This window comes from Tupaia chinensis, unplaced genomic scaffold (genome assembly GCF_000334495.1).
Source record: "Tupaia chinensis unplaced genomic scaffold, TupChi_1.0 Scaffold000052_1, whole genome shotgun sequence".
NCBI classification, from domain to species: Eukaryota; Metazoa; Chordata; class Mammalia; order Scandentia; family Tupaiidae; genus Tupaia; species Tupaia belangeri.
In genome coordinates, this window is record NW_006159510.1 from 647008 (window position 1) to 667881 (window position 20874).

The window sequence follows — 20874 nt, forward strand, 5'->3', positions numbered from 1 at the left end:
TTCAACAAATCTCGAAAATCCTAAATGTTAACTTTCAAATTCTCTCTTGTCTTCTAAAGTTTTAAATAGATAAACTTTAAAACTCCTCGCTCTCTTTATCATACTCTTGAATTTTATTTTTTATCTGTTCCACTTTTTCTATTTCTGTGATCTGTATCATTGTCAGATTTATTTCCTATTTCACTAATTGCCTCTTCAGATGTGTAATTCATGATAAAAATTAAATTTTCAAAAGGTCAGTTATTTTATTTCTCATTTCTAGACATTCTACTTTTTTCTCCCCAGATTTGCTTGGCTATTTTTAGTATCCTTATCCTTTACTTATAATTTTAGTCATCTTCTATACTCATTTAACTTTATTAAACATATGCAATATATTTGTATATATCTTACAGCCTTATATTATCTTTTATTATTTATATTATATTTAGTGTCTTAGAACTTCAGTACTTAAGGGACCAGCAAATGGTGTAATGGTTACATCACAGAGTTGATTGCAGTTTGAGTCCCCGGACCTGGCAGCTTAAAACTCAAGCAGGGCGTGTATACACACATGCATGCCCAAGATCCAAAGAGGACACTGGAGGAGAAGGGATTGTGGCATGGCCAAACCTCCTGGGGAGTGATTTTTCTCTTTCTGTCTCTCTGGCAAGCACATGTGCCCTATAGCAATTATCACTCTTTAAAAACAAACAAACAAACAAAGAAACAAAAAACTCCAGTACTTAAAAGTTTGCAGAATTGATTCTATGGTCTGTCATTTCTACTATTTTTCACCCAGTGTTAACTTGTCGGCATGTGTATTAAAATATTAGTGAAGGAAAAGAGCTAATTGAAATTGAAATGGAACCAATGTAAAGCAACTCTTTGTTTTTGAGAGTTTTAATTTACTTGTCATTCTTATCACTAAATATTTAAATCAATTAAGCAATAAAAACCTATAACATTTTAGATATCTTTTAAAGCATTAATAGGTCCTTAAAGGAGACTTGAAACTCCCAAGTTCTTTAGGACTTACAAGCTCCAGAATATGAGCTAGGAGATAGGGAAAAGAGCAGAAGGTGGGAAGTGAGGGTGGGAATTAAAAGGAGGGTCTCAAATTGACAGTGTTGCATGAATCTCAGCCTGATGGGGGGTGGTACTATGCTAAACTACTATACCAGAACCCACATGGCTGATTGCAGGTTTTGATGTGTGGTTGACCTGAAACATACTGATGACTGGGGAAAAGGTATGGTAGCATGACAAGACCCTGTTCAGGGTCTCTCTCTCTCTCTCTCTCTCACACACACACACATATGCATACATGCACACTATTGTAAGTAAAATAAACTTTAAAAAATAGTGGTGCATGCATGTCATATGGCCAAAAGAAGTGTTATGAAGTAAGTGAAATGTATGTGGTCAAATCATTCTTGAATATTCTAGCAAACTGATCTATACTCACAATGGCAATTGAGACAAGAAGGAATACATTATTTAGAAAATAAACTAACCTGTTTTAGACAAAAAAAAAAAAGAAAGAAAAGAAACTTTAAAACCAGATTCCAAAAGAATTAAAGTTGAAAGACTGATTTCAAATTGTAGCATCAAAGTTTATGAGTAATAAGCCCTCAGATAATTAATTATTCTTATATAGTTAAGAAAACATATACTGTATAGCAGCTTTGTGGGATAGTGCATCACCATCAGAACTTTTAAATGTGAATGAAGGGGCAAACAGATGGCGTAGGGGTTATATTGCTGGATTTGCACATGGTTGACAATGGTTTGAGTTCCAGACCAGACAGCTTGAAATGAATATGGAAGACTTACTGTTGAGTGAAGCAAGCCATGCTATGAAGAAGAGACATTGTATGTCCCCACTTAATATATACTGAGTGGCTGCACTCTATGACTTAAACTAATTGTCTAAAGGATATAGAAATGCAGTATATAGATGTAAATACCAGATATAGTGTGTGTGAAAGAGGAGGGTCTGAGGAAGGACATTTGGGGGAGGGGCAGGGAGGCAAAGCATTAATGGCACAAAGAGGTGTGGTAGTATCTGTTGAAGATAATTCGTAGTTTTATCAACAGTACTAGGGAGAAATGTTCACCTGTTGAAATATCCATTTTGTAAGACAAATAATAATGTGATTGAATGTATGGAAGAAAATGAAATGAAAAAAAAATACAAGAAAAAAAAGAAAAAAAAAGAAAATAAAAGGAAATTCATACTAAGTGCCTGTACATGTATGCTTAAGATCCCAGGAGAAGAATTGAGAAGAATCCCTTTCCCTCTCACTCTCTTTTTCTATCTTTCTCTCTCTGGTGAGCCCATACACTCTAAAGCCAAAACACCTTAAAAAAAAAAAAAGTAGGGACCAGCAGTTAGCGTAATGACTGTATCACTGAACTCCCACGTAGTCGACCATGGTTCGAGTCCTGACTCTGGCGGCTTAAACTCACGCCGGGCGCATGTGCGTGTGTGCCCAAGATCCTGAGAGGAGAATGGAGGAGAAGGGATTGCGGCGTGCCCATCCTCCCTGGGGGGTGATTTCTTGCTTTCTGTCTCTCTGTCTCTCTCTGTCTGTCTGACAAGCACATGCGCCCTATAGCAAAAACTTCTCCAAAAAAAAAAAAAAAAGAAAAGAAAAAAAGGAAGCCATGTTGTATAGATAAGAAAATTTGTTTATAAATAAAGATCAATGAATCATCAAGTAAGTTTACAATATGTTTAAGTCTCTCATTTAGAGAAAATTATTTTTAATATAGTTTAGAAAAGTATTTTTATGGTATACTTTGAGCTTTGAAGCAAAAACCTGTCAAAAAAAAAAGTAAATGAAATAAGTGATCTTCCTAAAGTACCTTGAATTCTGTAAAAAGATTGTCAATAATGTAAGCAGACAAGTAGTAATCAAACCTTAGAGTTTAACAGAGACGATAGGACAGAAGTTCTAAAAGAATAATTAGGTTCCAGTTATTAGCTGTATGAAATTATCTTAGGCAAGTTGCTTAGATTCTCTGTGCCTCAATTCTGCATCTATAAAATGGCAATAATAATATAATTGATTGGAGGATTACACTAGTTGATACATGTAAGGGATCAGAATAGTGCCTCACACCTAATAAGTGCCCAATAGGTGTATGCTGTTACTACCATCATGAACAGCTCCAAATTCCAGTCTCATCATCTGTAAAATGGGAATAATAAGCTGTGCCTGCCTCAAAGGATGAACACAATGCTTAAGTGAGTTAGGAGAATGCATTAGTTGGACCTTTATAAAGATCGTTCAAAAGCAAAATGTTATTTAAATACATAAAGTTTCCTACAAAGTAGTTCCACTAAATACAAGTAATATGTGGGCTTCGGAATTAGTAAGTGCCATTTCCCTTCGCTTTTGACAATAATTCGCTGTGTGCTTTTACAAATATCTATTGGTAACGAGGCCAGGCCAAAACTGCTATTTTTGAATTGACTGGTATGATACTACTTTCTATGTCACACATTTCATTAATCAGAACCAAGACTATTAAATAATCCAAATTATAAGTTCTAAACAAAGCTTTTTTAACTTCCCAAATAATGGAATAGCTCATGAACACAGACACACACACACACACACACACACGCACACGCACATGTACCCTGATTTAAGGCAGCCAGATGAACCACATACATCCAGTATATAAAGATTAGGGCCATAATAATGAATTTTTTCCCATCACAGAAATAAGGGCCAACACAAAGTCCTCCCAAACAAACTAAGGATTAGTATGAATGAAGAAGCGGAACTAAATTTGCTGATCCGCATCAACGGCATTCATCATTTACTGCTCTCATTAGCCAGCTCAGCTGATCCTGAACAGAAGTCTAATCTAGTGCATAAAATCTAACCAAACTAACAAATGACCTGCTAAGGAGACTTGATCAAATTAGAGAACATGCCCCTCCTTCCTCACTCACAGACTTCCTTTTCCAATCTCCCTTCTCCATCTTTTCTATTTCAAGTCTCTCAGGGAAATTCACTTAGTATGCACATATTGAAGTTTTTAAGCTTGAGGATGTAGGTGGTTTACATCTAAAGCCACATTCATGTGTTTCAGTGAAACTTTATAAAATCACAGATGAAAGATGAAAGCATAATGAATATGCAGTTCTTACCCAATACCTTGAAAGATACCGAAACCAGGAAGTAGTTTCTATTCTGTCAAAATAGGATTATAGTTTATTATGCTCTGGTAGTACCATTTAAACGTGCCTCACTATTAGAAGATAAACAAGACTATCTAGGACACTTCCATAGTGCTAAATTGCCATGGTTTTAATAATTAAATTCTGCCATGTACAATTAAGAGAAGATAGAACATCTTTTCCTTCTTTGCAGTGAATGACCAGCCTTGGGCTCTGAGATTTACTCACAAATGTTGGGTAGGTAACATAATGGAATGAAACTTCTCATTGCTGAATGTGGAATGTTTTAGGTTACTGAGAATATTAGTCAAAGACTGATTAAATATAAATTCTAAGTATCAAACCAAGCATCTAAGAAATACCTACATCTTTTCCTTTTTTGTTTTTCTTTTAGTAGTAGCTGTCATCTCATCAGTGATAGGAAGAATAAACATCATGGTTTTACCCTTCCAGGAGTTTACTATTTCAGTGGAGTTGTAGCGCCGACTTTGGTCAAACAATTCGAGAAGTAAAGAGTAACTAAGGGATAGTTTAAGGATCAGTGAGAACTGATGTTAGAGCTCAGGAAGATCTTCTGGGGCATGGCATTTAAGCTAATTAGATCACCCACCTTAGAAAAAGAAAGAGGAAAATGTATTGCAGGCTAGGATCTTTAGGGTCAAGGTCAAATGAATCTACAAATACATTAGACTGACCTGAAGGGTGGTTTGCCTAGCATGAGGACTTTGGTTTTCAGAAGAACAAGTCAAATCCTGAAGCACATCGAGAGGTCAGTAGCGAGTTGTGATTTAATGCAGTGTAAAACATGATGCTACTTGGGACCAGCAGTTAGTGTAATGGCTATGTCGCTAGACTCCCATGTAGTCAACCGCGATTCGCGTCCCGAACCCGGTGGCTTAAAACTCACACTGGGCACGTGTGCGTGCATGCCCAAGCTCCCGAGAGGAGAATGGAAGAGAATGGATTGCGGCATGGCCATCCCCCCTGAAGGGTGATTTCTCACTTTATGTCTCTCTCTGTCTGGCTGGCAAGCACATGCACCCTATAGCAAAAACCTCTTAAAAAAAAATGATGCAACTGAAAATGTTTGAACAAGGAGATAGATGAAAGTAATTTTTAAATAAGATTAGTCTGGTTGTAGTATACAGAATAAAAAAAGAAGAGAAAAAATCAAGGTTAGGCTATTCTTCTGGGAGACAGGTGCAATAATTTAGGTGACAAGTACAAATGTTATCAAATAGACACACCCAGAAAAAAAATTAGAGAAAAAATGTAATATGACTTAGCGGTCTGCATAATAGTAGAGATATTATTCTTTGCTTGGAATATGTGGTTTTCATGTTTTCCACAGAACCCATAAATTATACTATTTGAACCTGTTTGTTCTGCCGTATTTAAAGAAAAAGGGAAGCAGAGGCTTTTGTCACAAACCACCCACAAAATTTCTAAAGGAATCAAATGACGAAAGTTTCCATGTTACCAATATACCTATTATTTGATTTTTAAATGAAATCTATTCTCATACCATCCTGTGTTAGCTTAAACAGCAAAACTACAAATAGCTCATAAATCTCACATTTTCTCTGCATAAGGACTTCAAAAGTTACCAACAATCATACTATTCAGAATGTTAGTATGACTTAGAGCTTAGAACTGGGAAGGGCAACAAGATATGTATTTACTTCTATTTTTCAAAGGGCTTGTACACTTGCCAGAGAGAGACAGAGAGTGGGGAGAATAAAGCACCCCCCAATAGAGCATGGACACATCACCGTCCATTCTCTTCCATTTCCCCATCCTGTTAGAATTTTGGAAATGTAAGCATACATGCCTGGCATGGTTTTTCAAGCCACCAGTGGCCAAGATTCATACTGTGGTCATCTATGTGGGATCTGGCTTCTTAAACCAGCAGGCTTTGGGGCTGCCCCATCCCATCACATCCTCTGTATTATGACTCTTCAACCACCTTCACTCTATAGGTGTTTATCAAATGCCTACTATGTGCCAGTTGGCATCTCATGGATTAGGTAACAACTATGAACAAGACAAACTCAGTCTTTATTCTCATGGAGCAGAGTCCCAGATATTCCTTTATCCATTAGCTCTTTTAATGGCTTTCAATTAAAATGATCTTCTCAGCTATTGAAAACAACTTGCAAGTAAGTAAATCTTTCCCTTTTCTACTTTCTGTAACAGAGAATAGACAGAAAGTACTTGTCAAACCTTTGTTCGCATCTGTATCTAGATGTCATTCTAATGAAAATAGTAAGGAATTAATTTTTCTTTAGGCTTTGAGGCCTTATAAATGTACATTTGGAGACCTCATATTGCATTTACCTCGCCAAGTCAATTTTTAGGATCCTAGTTAATGGAAGGGTTTCTAGAAAAATCAAGTTAATGCTTTCAACTCCCTTGAAACGTTCAGGTTATTCTCATAAACCAAAGGCTGGAATGTTGTCTGAGGGCCTTAATTATAAAGAGACAATTAATAGAGTGCATGACACTGAAGACAACACCTCCCTTAATTACAAGGGAGAAATGAAAACAAAAGGTAGAGACTAAAAGGAAAGGAAAAAAAAGAAAGTTTCACTTGTAAGCCTGGTTTTCTGGCTATTCCTGTTTGGTCAAGTTCAATGTAGGAGGCTTCTAATCTGGCGGTTCTCCCTAAATAGTGTCGATTTGGTGAGCTCTCATGTAAGTGTTGGTAGGAACAAGTCCTACTATCATAGTAAGATACTCTACGCCAATCTACTTCTTAACAAATAAAAGTAAGAAATCGTGTAAAATGAATGTTGAAGATCTGCAGACAGGATAGTTGGATTTTAAACTTTCATCTTTTGAGAGAGTTTTTTTGGACATTGTATCATCTCTGATAGATGGAAAAACGTAAATATCAGTGAAAGAAATGGACTTCCTTCAGTCAAAATCTGTAATTATTTTGAAAACTTGTTTTTTAAAGTTTATGTATTTCTTCCATGAGCAAAAGAGAGACAGAAACAGAGAAATAGCCACCTGAACAGTGGCACAATTCACTCCCAGCCTTCAGCCAGTCCTGGATCATGGGCAAATATGTATCCAGTATACACAGGAAAATGTCTACACTTGAACCACAAACCTTCTCATGTGGGAGTCTCTCAGAGAATCACATTTTATTGCTGTGCCACCATCTGGCCCTGAATACCTGCCTATATTTCAAATCTGGTGCTGAGTTCAATTCTAAATTAAGTGCTACTTTCTAAAAGGACATGCTTTTTTTTTAAAAAAAAAAAAAAAAAGAACTTATATTTGCTGCACATAGAAAAATTATGTTGTTTAACATTTAATGCCAATCAAAATCTTAGATTCCCTAAAATATTCTGGGACTTTCTTGGATGATTCTTCTGACTACCTGAAACCCAAGAAGCATCAAATACCCCTAGTTGTAAGAAACTTATTTCCATATGCATCTCTGGTCTACTTTTTCCTGTCTCTGTCATGAAATGTTATTAGAAGGTAAACATTGTATGTATTTATTTCAGTCTTGCTAGTTAATTAATTCAGAGTAAATACACTCTAAAATGCTTCATATTTGTTAGAACATCACCATTTTGCATTTTGTAAGGAAAAAAAAAGAAGAGAAATAAGTTTCCAGATAAAATGGAAACTCAGCTGCTTTTTCTGATATTTAGAAGAAGCTATCTTAGGAAATCAGGTTCTTGGACTGAGTTTGCACAATTTCAGAGCTATTGCAATATGTAAAATCTTATCAGAACTGGAATCTGTTTTCTAGCTTGGATAGCCTAACGCAAAGTATGGGGTACCTGTTTATCTCACCCTAACATTCTGGAAGGATGGAAAGGGACTTAGAATATTTTCCATCTACTGTAGTAACAATTTTCCCCCCAAATAATATAATAGTGGCCTGCAGTGGTGGCACTGACTGCGTAGACACTGTGCTCTGCAAGCCAGAGCCACATGGTTTGATTCCCTATCCATGCTGGAGGCCTAGTGTGGTGGCCTCTTTCTGTAATCCTTGTGACTTTTAAGACAGAGGCAGGAGGATTGCAATCTCAAGGATGACCTAGGCAATGCAGCAGGACCCTGACCAAACTAAAGCCAGGTGATGTGATCTCATGCCTACAGGAGGTTGAGGCAGGAGGAGCATAATTCTGAGACCCTGTCTTAAAATTGACCAACATGAGCCAGCAGGTGAAGGCCCTGGATCACCCTGGCTGACTCCATGGTTCTAGTCCTGGACCCAGCAGCCTGAAAAACATACCAGATGGGAATGCATGCATGCCCCACATCCTAAGAAGAGAATGGAAGAAAATGGATTGTAGCATGGCCATGCCCCCTAGGAGGTGATTTCTCACTTTCTCTCTCTCTCCTTTGTAAACACATAGGCCCTCTGACAGAAAAGTTTAATAAACAAACAAAAATCAATCAACCAACACAACATAGTAATAATACCATATTAAGAACAAATCATTATTTTCTTTGATAAAAATAAGGAAATTTGTATCATTATATCATTTTTAAACTGAAACTATTTAAAATTTGAAAACCTCAACATCCAAAAGAAAAGAACCATGTAAAAATTTTTCTTATCTATGAGGTAGGAGTAATGAGAAATAGATTTATTTCATCCAGAGTGAGAAAGTCTCAGTGGGGAGTATAATATTTTCCTTAGCCACTTCTGGCTGCTAAATTTCTTTTTCATGAGTAAAGAATGTTGTCTGTAGCATTCCAGTTCACTTCTAGCCCATTTTTAGGTACATAATGATATGCTTACTAAAATCCCATACCCATAGAGTCACCACTCTATGGTATGGGGGCCCATGAAAGGGCTTGTCTTTCCCGAGTATAAAAGACACCTGGTGTTATGAACCAAATGGTGCCTCCAAATTAATATGTTGAAGTCCTACTTCCCCATACTTCTGAATTTGACTATTTTTGTAGATGAGATCTTATGTTATTCAGGTGAGCTCTAATACAATATGACTGGTGATCTCATAAGAAAAGATTAGAACACAGGCTTATATAAAGGATAGATGATGTGAAGAGACACAGAGAAAAGATGCCATCTACAAGTCAAGAAGAAACCAGTTCTGCAGACACCTTGATCCTGGCCCTATAGCCTTCTGGACTGTGAGACACTACAGTTCTGTTGCTTATGTTGCCCCATCCGTGTTCTCTGTATGGCACACTAATGCATCTGGTGAGAGCCCCTGGCCACCCGCACCTTCTCATCCTGTCAGCATGAGGGGTTCTGTTATCTTAGGTCTGATAAGTAGACATCACAACTTGCAGAGTCGTTGATGTTATGCTTCTTCCACTTGTGTACAAGGGGCCGAGGCAAGAACCACAGAGAGGTACAAAATGCGGATGAGTCAAGGGAGAAAGAATGCTGGAGTGGACACGCATAACATGGGGCCTTTCTACACAAATACACAGATTTCTGGGGACAGAAATTGTTTCTCAAAGCAGTATTCTCCAATGGTAAATATTATGATGTGCAAAATTAGGTGATCAAATGAGTGATCGGAATTCAGAGTCTAAAAGGAAAAGACCTTAAACTTGCCCTGGAGACTAACTTGGAAATTTCTGTCTTTTGTAAAGGGACAGAAACCTTGGAGACTGCTAGTTTTTCATTCTTATAAATTTCATCTGGCATATCCTGACATCGGGCCTGATTTCACTTCTGAAAACAATCATTTGCTTGCTCATAATCAATTTTCCATAGCGATAGCAAAAAGATGAAAACTTTAGTTTTGTACTCTTTTCCCTTTGTATCAAAACAATTGGCTAATTTTCCCTTTAATGTTTTCTGAACTTTCTAAACCTCTTCATTTTCTTTCAAACCAAAATCTCAACAATTTTAAAATCCAAACAGGAAAGAAACATGCTGTTTATGATTCAAACGACCCAGATATTTTTTAATCCCCAATAGCCCCTTTAGAAATGCTTCCTTGAAAAGGGTTCATTTACAAAACCGAAATGAATCAAACATGACCTCACCAACAGACACTAATTTGCTATTGATGGCCATAATATGCTGATAAGGTGCTACTGCTTTTTGTATTTTCCAGTGATGAATGAAGGGAGACAGAAATAGAATTTCTCGGCAATGGACTATGTATCACACAGGCGATCACTTCCGTCTCTTGCAGAAAGGAAGTGCCTAGATGAGTTGCTCCAGAGAGATAAGGTGTAGAGAGGGCTTTGTGGGGAGTGGGTGTGGGTCATGAGTTGGGGAGAGAGGCATGGTAAATAGAATCAATATGAATGGCAAGACAGGAAGGACTAATCTTACTGTGCCCTGGCAAATGCTAATATCACCAGGCAGATAACCAGGAGTGAGCAATGGCTTAGTTATACCAGAGAGGCAGATTCTGTGTTCATATCACATTGTTATTACTTTGTGGTTGTTTTTTCCTTTATTGATTATTTCAACAACTTTTTATTTAGAATCCACTGTGTGGCAAGCCTTGTCTAGACTCTACCAGTCAGCCAAGCAGGCACAACTCTCTGTCCTTACAATCTATTATTAGCATATTAAAACAATGCAGCCTTATGCGAGGAGACATTATGATCATAATTCCTGAATTCTTAGGTTACAAGTTAAGACTTAGGCTATGTTTTGACCTTATAAGTCCCTCTATGGATGACTGTAGAGCTTATATATTTTTCATTTCAGGCATAGAATATGTACTCTGAACAGAGATAATCAGGAATCATTCTACTCCTAAGCAAGTTCTGTTTCCCTAGTTTCATTGGGACTTCTGGGAGAGAAGTTTCTTCTCTTCCTCTGGATGGCATAGGAAACAAATGCAATTCCTGGGAAATTGGCTGTCACTTCATCATTGTGAGAGAAACAAACATAAAGACAAAGCTAATATATGGCATGATTCCATGGAAGTAGCAGAAAACTGGAGCCAGGTTTCTATTCAAACTATACTTAAATCTTATTCTACCTATCGACCTAGCTATTATATAGGCCCGTAAGTTCCAAGCATTGCGTAGCCGCTATGTGGTGGTTTGAAATTTGCATACACATTTTTGATACATGTTTGTGCAAAGTTAAAATTTAATTTCCTCTAACCTTGAAAATAGGCCAACTTTAGTGACTAGTTTTTAATAAATAGCATCTGGCAGAAATGATGGTGTGTGGCTTCTGAATTGAGGTCATAACGACGTTGCTACTTCCATGTTCTTATCTCTTAGATGACGCACTTTGAGAATGACCAGCAACCAAGTCATGAGGATGGCTTAGGAGCCTGTGGAGAGGCTCATGGAGACAGAAGAACTGAGACCTTCAGCCAAATATCAGAAAAAACTTGCTCAACTTCTGAATGAATGAGCAATACATTGGAGGCATATCTTGCACCCCTAAGCAAGCTTTCAGACTCCTCAAGCCCCAGCTGACATCCTAAAAGACTCTAACTACATCATTTTGAACTCCTGATTCTTCTAAACAAGAGAATAATAAGTGCATATTATACATTCAACCACCAAGTTTTGAAGGTAATGTTTTAGATAACAATGAATAATGTATCTAGATTTTAGTAGTAGAAGTGGGTGACATAGGCAGTGAGAAGCTGGAAAGATACTGAGAGTGTAAGGGAAAATCAAAGGAGCCTCAAAGACACTGGCAGTATATGCCTGCTGGCCATGAGGAGATTCCCCAGTAGAGTCTAACTTAAAGTGAAGAAGATATTGTTTGAAAATAGAAGAAAGAGGTATCCTTGTTATGCAAAGGCAGAAAGTTTAGCAATCTTGTCACTTGCACTAATATGAAAAATACAAGGCATATCTAATAGACTTGGCAACCAGTGAAGGGACTCCCAGGCAGCATGTCTTGGAGGCATCACTGGGCTGCGTTTAATTACTAATGGTGAGATGAGAGAAGAGAGATTCAACTAAATGAAAGATAATCACAGAGGAGCAGGAACTTGCTCATCTTGAAAATTCCCAGCTTCTCTTCATTGTTAACAATTATAATGTTAAGAAATGATCCCTGAGGGTCAGCAGATGGTGTAGCAGTTATGTTGCTGGACTCCCTCATGGCTGACTGAGGTTCAAGTCCCTGACCCAGTGGTTTGAAAATCATGCCAGGCGCATGTGCATGTATGCTCAAGATCTGAGGAAAAGAATGGGGGAGGAGAATGGATTGCAGTGTGGCCATCCACCTGGAAGGTGATTTCGCTTTCCCTCTCACTGTCTCTGTGTCTCTCTCCAGCAAGTGTATGTGCCCTATGGTAAAAATATCTTTAAAACAAAAGAAATGACCCCCAAGCAAAGATAAAACCCAGGGCATTGTCAGGAAAGCATGGCAAGCAGTACAAGCCAGAGTGTGGTTCTAAATCCTTCCTGAAGGCCTCAGAAAGACCTAAGATAAAGTCTTGGAGAATCACTCCATCAGACACAAGAGCTTTTCACAAGCATAAGGATGATGTTTTCTTAGCTGCCTTATCAGGAGACCAAGGTCCAAATGGGCTCAGCTTAAATGTATTCTAGATATGCCTTGGGCCAAATGAAATGCAACCAACAAGATTCATGAGAGATCCAAATATTTTTCAGGAGAATTTTAGTAGCAGAATAACCGCCAATTTCATCTGAAAAGGTATGAGGCAGTTCAAAAGAAACTGAGGCATTTAGACTCCCAAGCTTCTATGGCTAAAAAGCATCTGAGAAGACTACTCAGTTTGAAACACTGTCTTCATTTCATAGAAAAAAATGATGCCTCAGAGAATAATACCAAGAGTGAGTATGGAAGAGCTAGAAGTTACAGGAAATTATTCACACTAGCTTTAATCCTGATTAAGAAACTGCCAACGCGTGTCCTGGAGCATTTCAGAATTGCTATGGAGCAGTAGCTCTCATGTGCCTCCACTGTGAATGGGAATGCCTATGGGGTTATGTCATACCCGTTACAAAATGACACATTAAGGGGATGTTGTGGGAGTTTTTTTGTTTATTCTTTTTTGCTTCATAGATCTTTGGGTCAAGATGAACTGAATCTCAGAAGCTGAATTCAAATAACACCACCAATGAAATTTGAGTAGGAAGTGATAAGAGTGTATTTTGCATGTGCAAGGGTACTTATTTTTCATAAAATAAAAAGTCTTTAATTTAACCTTTGGAATGCTTTGTTACAACGATTTATGATATGCACAGTGCTATGGACTGTACTATGTTCCCCCCAAATATTTATTTTGGAACTCTACCCCATGTGAGTATTTAGAGTAAAGACAAAAGTAAAGTTAAATGACATAAGGGTGGCACCCTGATTCTATAGAAATAGTTTTCTTATAAGAGACACCAAAGAGTTCATTCTCTCCTCTCCACCCCATGAAAGGATACAGTGAGAATGCAGACAACAGGAAGACAGTCCTTGCCAGAAACCTAGTCAGCTAGCACTTTGCTTTTGGACTTCAAGCCTCTAGAACTATAAGAAAATACATTTTTGTTGTTTAAATCACCCATTCTGTGGTATTCTGCGATGGTAGTCTGAGGAGACCAAGAATATATCACTAACCTAAAACTTCACGACCTTGGAGATGGATAAGTTTGGACTGACTGCATTTTTTTTTTTGAGTTTTAAGTCCCTAATTCCTAAACTATGTAACTTTATTAGCCTTTAGTGTTTAAGTGTGGATACTATATAACAGAGGCACATTTACTGTGAATCTATAACTCTGAAGGCATTTTTTTTTTTGAACTCATTGAAAGAAAACTCAGAGGTACTTTAACTTTGGATTTACTATGATATAATCGTGAGTCTTTTTTTTTGTCAAATCTAGGAAGTTACTGCTAAATTAATCAACAGAAGAATTCCTTAGAAGTATCCTCCTTCCCTGTCTCATCAAATAATCCTACATAGCAATACCCAGGTGGAAAAGGTCATGGTATGCCCAACTCTCTTCTCTATCTTGTTGAAAAAGGTTACTTATTCTGCAGGATCAGAAGTTGTTAAACTCTTCAGCATTTTCCAAGTTTTATATTTTCTTTTTCAGGATCATGTCTTAGATTTAAAACATAGATAAAAAGTTGGATTTTCCTTTAGTCTAAGTGTAATAAAATGGTCTATTCATAAGAGTGTTGATGCCTATGGGGAATGTTGGGTTCCAATATCTTTCAAGGATTCTCAAACGGTTTAAAGATTTCCAAAAATGTATTGGAAGACTCAGAAGAGACATTCAAATAAAACCAAGAGGAGATAAATTTAATTAAAAGATTAATAAAGCTTGACTATGCCACTACAACTCATAAAGTTTCAATGAAATGAGAAATTGCAAGTGTCTTATTTACAGACAGGTGACAGGTATGCTTTAATCATTTTTAAATGCATTTATGTAATAGGAGACTTAGAAAAACTGCAGGGGAAAATTTAAAAGAATATGAAACAGACAAAAATATATGTGTCAAAACAAAATACTTGTCTGATATAGAGAAAAAAATGCAATAAACATTTTTTTTTCAGATTACACCAAAAGCAACTATTTTTTTTAGAGTTTTTTGTTTGTTTGTTTGTTTTGGTGGTTTTTGTTGTTGTTTTTTTTTGTTTGTTTGTTTGTTTTTGCTATAGGGCTCATGTGCTCGCCAGAAAGACAGGGAGAGACAGAGAGATAGAAAATAGAAAGCAAGAAATCACAACACTAAGGGGAATGGCCATGCTGCAATCCCTTCTCCTCCAGTCTCTTCTCGGGATCCTGGGCACACACGCATACGCGCCCGGCGTGAGTTTAAGCCACCGAGTCCAGGGCTCTAGTCGACTCTAGTCAACTACATGGGAGTCCAGTGACATAGCCATTACGCTAACTGCTCGTCCCACCAAAAGCAACTATTAAAGCTGACATAAATTTAAAGCAGAATCCATGAAAAGATTTTTCAATTATTTGATAGTACTAATAAAGAGAGGTGTGTCATCTGTACATTTTGAAAAATGTTTTGAAACCTTACTGATTTGACCCAAAACACTAGCATTGATTAAATTAACATGAACTATATACTATGCCTCTAAAAATGACAGATTTTTGACAAACTAGTCAATAAGTCTTATCTATCAGTTCAATTAATCATGAGTGAAATAAAAGTTAAAAAATTTTGAAGTTGTCTATCATTTTATAAGTTATGTCACTTTTTATAACAGATAACTGATATTTTTCACAGTCTTAGTTTTTCTTATAGAAATCTATACATACTTATAGCACCCCCATAACTTTACATGTTATTAAAAATAACAAGTTGAAAATTATTTTTAGTCCATTAACTTAAAAATATTCTATCAACCATACTAGAGAAAAATCTGAATTTTTCTATTCATTTTATTTTAAAAGGATATGACAAATCTTTACATTTGAAAAGCTGCTAATTGTAGATGCCATCAAAATTTTTAAGTATTTCTTTTTTTTTCTTTTTTTTTGAGAGGTTTTCCTCTATGGCGCGTGCGCTCCCCAGACAGACAGACAGAGACAGAGAGACAGAAAGCGAGAAATCATCCCCCAAAGGGGATGGCCACTCCGCAATCCTTTCTCCTCCATTCTCCTCTCAGGATCTTGGGCACGCACGCACATGCGCCCGGTGTGGGTTTTAAGCCACGGGGTCCAGGACACGAACTGTGGTCGACTACGTGGGAGTCCAGTGACATAGCCATTATGCTAACTGCTGGTTCCCAAAATTTTGAAGTATTTCTGAGTTAGTTTAGGCACTTAATTTAAATAATGTTAACTCTCAATTTTTAATATTGTCATATTTGTATACTTCTATAAATATTTTAATTTGATTTTTTTTCTAAGTAAAATCTACTTTATAAATAATTTTCTTCTTGTTATTTTGTAATTTTTAAAGGAATCTTCAGACATATTTTAGGCCCTACAAAATGGGATTGATACTTTATGCAGAGTGACACTTTTGGGTAGGTACTATGTCCCTAGAATCTTGAAAGTGTAAAGTAAAAAAAATGTATGGGGAAAATGGGCTTAGTTTCAACTTACTTTTTATTTTACTCTTTTATAGCTCTTGAGAGAAGTTATCGTTGTCCCCCCAACTAGATAATGTCACATTATCGCTCTTTATAAAAAAAGAACAAACAAACCCCCCCAAAAAAACACAAAATATAAAAATAAAATTATTAAAGTACAGATCATTTCAAATAAGTAAAGGAATAGAAATTGGACTTGTTAATTTTCAAGTTAAAATGCAATTCAATAATAAAGCTCTGCCAAAATGAGGAAAGAAGTACTTCCCAAGTGATTGTGGCTGGGCTGAGTATGAATGTCCAACTCAATGTGAGAAGAGGGGGCTATATAAGAAACTTTTCTTAAGCTTCATCTTTCAAATCATGTCCACTTTGAGAGTGGGACTGCCACTCCCTATGCAAATTCACAGTGGTACAAATGTAGGAACATACCACGACAGTGACATGAGGCATTTGAGACTAGCTGGGTTACTTTTAAGTGAAGTCAGATTGAAGTCTCTGGTTGATGTGAAAGTTATATCTGGACAGAATGCTTTTTGTGGATTATTCTGTGGAATTTAGCTACATGCTGATTCTCATTGCAGGGCTTTTCACAGTAGCTAAAAGTGTTCTGTGCTGGGACTGTCACAAGAATTTCTGCTTTGATCCAGGGCAGCACATTGATGTCCACATTAAGTTATAAATAAAATGTTTAGAAAGTATTATACCTTTTTAAAATTATTGTTGGAATTTATCAACTTCTAAGAACACTAATACATGTTTTTCTATATAGACTTTATTTTAAGAGTAAGTCATTCTCTTTCATGAGCTTGTTAACTTTCCATTTGTCTGAGTTTGGTCAACATGTAAGTAAACTGGTAATAGAAGAAGCATCTTAGAAAAACAAGTGGAGCTAAAACATGATAAGAGCAAGAAGAAAGTGAGAGGAAGAAAAGGAGATAGAGGACGTGAAAAAGGAGAAAGATGCAATCCATCACTACAGGCTTTATAGCTTCACAGAAGAAATAGGGATAAAATCATTCCAATGACAAATCAGTAAATAATACACAAAAATTACTAACAAAGACACTCGCGAATACTAACAAGTGGATAACATATCCTCTTTGGAAGTCATGTAGATTCTGATTGTTTTCAAAGAGAACGCAATTGACTTGTCAACTAATAGATCACATTTTTTATAATAACAAATAATTGTTTTCTCATATAATTCAGAAAAAGTTTTAAATACTTCAATAAAATTCTCTGATATTATAGGTTTTCTTGGAGTCTCCAACAGCAACCAAAAATAACTGAGGTAGATTTGATGCTACACTTATATATTCTGTCAATTAAGTAAAGATTACCTATGGGCATATAGACTAATAAAAGAAAATATTTTCATCTGCCTCATTAACCTGTAAATTTTTAATTAAATTTTATTTTTTATTTGCTGAATAAAAAATTATGTTACATATATATATATATGTATATATGTATATGTATTTGAGTGTGTGTGTGTGCTACTTTGATCAGTCTTATACAATATATCTATTATAATTTGATATAGGAAATAGTAAAACTGAGAGCCAACATGTGGCATGGTGGTTAAGGGAGCTGGATCCTACATGGCCAACTGTGCAGTTCGAGTCCTGGACGTGGGACCTGGTGTATGTGCCTGTGTACTCAAAATACTGAAAGGAAAGAGAAATGGAGAAGAATTATGGCATGACTCAACCCCATGGGGGTTACTTTCTTCCTCTTTCTCTCTCTCTGTTTTCTCTCTCTAGTCCTCTGGAGAAATTAGGAAAAAAATATATATAACACTTAGAACTGTGGGCAAAAGTAAATTTTACTTTTAATCTACATATTTTTTACAGAAGAAATCATAAAACTAAACAATGTTTTAAGGAGAGATATTACATTAAGGCAAAACATATGGTGGAATAAATTGAAATATAAGCTCAAAGAGGAAAAGGAACAATATCCAATTTTCTACAATTGAAGAGCTTGTTTGTGTATTTTCTTTTAGTAGCTAATGGTCAGTATAAAATCATGTTGTTATTAAAATCCTGCTGCCTATTGTTAGAATACAATTTCAGAGTTTCATTTTTATTTATTCATATTACGGTGTACTAAAATTTGCATCATTTGCAACTACTTAAGCTTGTGAGACATAAACTTTCAGTCAATCTAAAAATGAGAGGTTGTACTTTGCAAAATAGCACGATGTAACGGACATATTTGAACATCATTGTTCTTAAGCATCATGAAATATCTGAGATGAAGCAAAATTATCTGAAAATTGACATCTTTTTTTTAGTTTAGTTGAATAGCTGTGTCACTTTTCTCAAAGTAGTCATCAATGTAAAAAATAACTTTTTTTTTTTTGAGAGGTTTTCGCTATAGGGCGCATGCGCTCACCAGACAGACAAAGAGAGACATAGAGACAGAAAGCGAGAAATCATCCCCCAGGGGGCATGGTCACACCGCAATCCCTTCTCCTCCATTCTCCTCTCGGGATCTTGGGCACACACCCGGCGTGAGTTTTAAGCCACCGGGTCCAGGACGCGAATCGCGGTCGACTACGTGGGAGTCCAGCGACATAGTCATTATGTTAACTGCTGGTTCCCAATGTAAAAAATAACTTTTTAATATGTTGTTATGATGGGCTATATTTGGGCTTTAAATGGGCTTTGCTGAATTAAATAATAATTCCTTCACAATTGTCAGTGATGTTCTTTCTTGAGGCTATATTTCTGATGAAGTTCCTTTTGTTCGTAATTAAAAAATCAACACAGAGGGGACGTTTAACCTTTTCTGTTAAGTGATTTATATACAGTTTCATAGTTATACAGTTTAATACTTACAGACTGTTAACATACACATGTCTGTACACACATAAATAGTTAAAGAGCTTTGATTTTTAACACTTAAGTACATATTAGGTATTCTTGCTGTTTTAAATAATTAGTTTCATTAGATATATAACATAAAATAAATTAAACTACAGTAGATAATTGAAACTTACAGTACATAGTATATAGATGTAACCATCTGGACTCAAATTGGGGGGCGGTGAGCAAAATATAGCTTTAACTGATGTTCTGGTCTGAACAGATGTTTCAAAACCCACATGGAGGATATGAATCTCTTAAAATAACACAACATTTCCAGGAGCGGCATTAGAATTATCAACAAACTGCTGTTCACTAAACCTAAGGAAAGTGCAAATATAGATAGGATTTCAGAATGGCTTCAATCAGGGGAGGGGGACATAATACACTATTTAAAATATTGTCTTTTATATGAAGAGTACCCAAGAAATACATGTAAATGCAGCTATCCTCACAATTACGTTAACAGATTTCAAAATCCTGAAAGGAAGGCAGAAGGAGAGGTATGCAAATGTGTGTTTGTGTGTGCCCATGTCAGTGCATTCCTGTGTTTTAGCAGTTTTAAAACAAAGACATGCTACACAGCTAAAGCCTTCCCTGTCAATAATTCCGACACCCTTTCTCTCAGTTGAAATCTAAGAATAACATCCCTGCTATTCAGACAAATTCCATTTCTGTCTTGTGCATGACCAGTTCGGTGATCCTGTCGTTTAGATGAGATCCTGCATCCTGCTCTCTAACCTGCATGGAACTCCCTCTTACTTCAAGTATAACTAAAAAGCAAGTTTCCTTGTTTTGGAGTGTGACTCCAAATTATTTTAAAGAGAAAATTGCAAGGAAACAAGATAAATTAAAGATTGATAAAAACAATCATGAATAAAGACTTGTGTTTGTTTTGCATAAAGGAGTGACTATTTACATACTCTCTGAATACTTTGTTTTGTGCTACAGATATAAAGTTAAAAAAGAAAAAAAATTCTCAACTAGGTAAGCCCTATGGCTTAGTGGTTAAAGGAGCTGGATTAAAAATGGCTGACTGCAGTTGGAATCCCTGCCTCAGTGACTTGAAAAGCACTTGGGCACATGGGCATGCATGCCTCAGATCCTGACAAGATGGAGGAATGGAGGAAAAGGTATTGCTGTGTAACCACCCTTCACTGGGTGCGCTCTCTCTATTTTTCTTTCTGTTTTTCGGTCTTTCTCTAGAAAGTGCATGCATCCACTGGTAAAGAAAAAACATTCTTCTCTTGAGTGATAGATTTTGGCCTGGGGACATAAAGTTGAACACGTGAGCAGGGTACTACTCTGGGCTAATAGTATTAAAGCAGAGGCAATGTGTGGAGAAGCCTGGGAAGTTCGCTCTCAGACTAAGCAGGCTGAGAAGGGAGTAGATCTTGAGTTCCGGACACCAGGTGGACTGAGGCTGCAGGCCCGACCCTTCCGAACCTCCTCGCATCCCCACCGTTTTTCCTCCTTGGACCCCAGGTTGGTTGCCTGGGACTTTAAGGCAAACCCCCACCCTACCCCACCCGCAATCTGGATAGAGGCGGCCAGCAGTTCCGGACAACAGGCGGACTGAGGCTGCAGGCCCGACCAACCTGGTACTGTCACTCATTGTCTGATCCTTTTCCATTAGCCTTTGGACTGTTTGAATTTTGGTGATTTGAGTAGCGCGTGGTGCGCAATGCACGCCGAGCGATTTCTGTTTTCCGTTGCTCTTGGGGTGTTGCTTATTAGGTCAGTTGAAGGCTCACCACTCCTAAGAAACAGCAAGGACTTTGGGCCATCCAGGGCTAGTGGCAACAGTTAATGGTAATTGTAAGCAACAGGTAGGCCAACCATAAGAGAAATCATCAATTTTCTAA